The following is a 1,765-nucleotide window of genomic DNA, read 5'->3' as shown; positions in this document are numbered from 1 at the left end:
CTTAGAGTGGCCTTAGATAGATCAGAGACTATATTTGCTAAGCTAGATAGATTCTGCTCAGAATTCTCTGTCTGTTGCTGAGTGGGTGATGGAAAAGGCTTGCTATTGCTAAACCTGTTTCTTCCACCATTATTAAAGCCTTGTTGAGGCTTTTGTTGATCCTTCCATGAGAAATTTGGATGATTTCTCCAGGAGGGATTATAGGTGTTTCCATAGGCTTCACCCATGTAATTCACCTCTGCTATGGCAGGGTTTTCAGGATCATAAGCTTCTTCTTCAGAAGATGCTTCCTTAGTACTATTAGATGCAGCTTGCAATCCATTCAGACTCTGAGAAATCATATTGACTTGCTGAGTTAATATTTTATTCTGAGCCAATATGGCATTCAGAGTATCAATTTCAATAACTTCCTTTCTCTGAGGTGTCCCATTACTCACAGGATTCATTTCAGAAGTGTACATGAACTGGTTATTTGCAACCATGTCAATGAGTTCCTGAGCTTCTGCAGGCATTTTCTTTAGGTGAATGGATCCACCTGCAGAATGGTCCAATGACATCTTAGATAATTCAGACAGACCGTCATAGAATATATCAAGGATGGTCCATTCTGAAAGCATGTCAGAAGGACACTTTTTGGTCAGTTGCTTGTATCTCTCCCAAGCTTCATAGAGGGATTCACCTTCTTTCTGTTTGAAGGTTTGAACATCCACTCTAAGCTTGCTAAGCTTTTGAAGAGGAAAGAACTTGGCTAAGAAAGCCGTGCCCAGCTTATCCCAAGAGTTCAGGCTATCTTTAGGTTGAGAGTCCAACCATATTCTAGCTCTGTCTCTTATAGCAAACGGGAAAAGCATAAGCCTGTAGACCTCGGGATCAACCCCATTGGTCTTAACAGTATCACAGATCTGCAAGAATTCAGTTAAGAACTGAAAAGGATCTTCTGATGGAAGTCCATGAAACTTGCAATTCTGTTGCATCAGAAAAACTAATTGAGGCTTTAGCTCAAAATTGTTTGCTCCAATAGCAGGGATTGAGATGCTTCTTCCATGCAAGTTGGAATTTGGTGCAGTAAAGTCACCAAGCATCTTCCTTGCATCTCCACCATTGTTATTATTTTCGGCCATGTCTCCTTCTTTTTCGAAAACTTCTGTCAGATTTTCTCCAGAGAGTTGTGCTTTAGCTTCCCTTAGCTTCCTCTTCAGAGTCCTTTCAGGTTCAGGATCAGCTTCAACAAGAATGTTCTTATCCTTGTACCTGCTCATACAAAAAAGAAGAGAACAAAAAAGAAAATATGGAATCCTCTATATCACAGTATAGATATTCCTTATATGAGTATAATAAGAGAAGGATGGAAGAAAGAAAAGATAAGAATTCGAACACACAGGAGAAGAGTTGGTTCGAATTTTTGAGTAGAAGAGAAGTGTTAGTAAAAAAATAAATAATTAGAAGGCGATGAGAGATGGAAGAATTCGAAAATAAAATAAAAGAAAAATATTTTTGTTTTTAATTTAAAATTAAAGTTAAAATTCAAAAATTTTAAAAAGACAAATGAAATTAAAAAATTTAAAACAATTAGTTAATTAAAAAGGAATTTTGAAAAGGGGGTTAGTGATTTTCGAAAATTAGAGAGAGAGAATTAGTTAGGTAGTTTTGAAAAAGATAAGAATCAAACAAGATAAGATTAATTGAAAAAGATTTGAAAATCAATTTTGAAAAGATAAGAAGTTGGAAAAGATTTTGAAATTGATTTTGAAAAAGATGTGATTGA

The 1,765-nt window shown here is 35.9% G+C and overlaps 1 non-coding gene across 1 annotated transcript; it reads left to right on the top strand.

Annotated features, from left to right (window-relative positions):
* Positions 1–611: 611 nt before the first annotated feature.
* LOC112787048 (small nucleolar RNA R71) lies at positions 612–719 on the top strand. The gene has a single exon (XR_003194485.1). It is a non-coding gene; the product is annotated as a small nucleolar RNA R71 (small nucleolar RNA).
* The last annotated feature ends 1,046 nt before the right edge of the window (positions 720–1,765 follow it).

This window comes from Arachis hypogaea, chromosome 20 (assembly GCF_003086295.3).
Source record: "Arachis hypogaea cultivar Tifrunner chromosome 20, arahy.Tifrunner.gnm2.J5K5, whole genome shotgun sequence".
In the NCBI taxonomy this organism is placed as follows: domain Eukaryota; kingdom Viridiplantae; phylum Streptophyta; class Magnoliopsida; order Fabales; family Fabaceae; genus Arachis; species Arachis hypogaea.
This window is presented reverse-complemented; position numbering and strand designations above follow the sequence as displayed.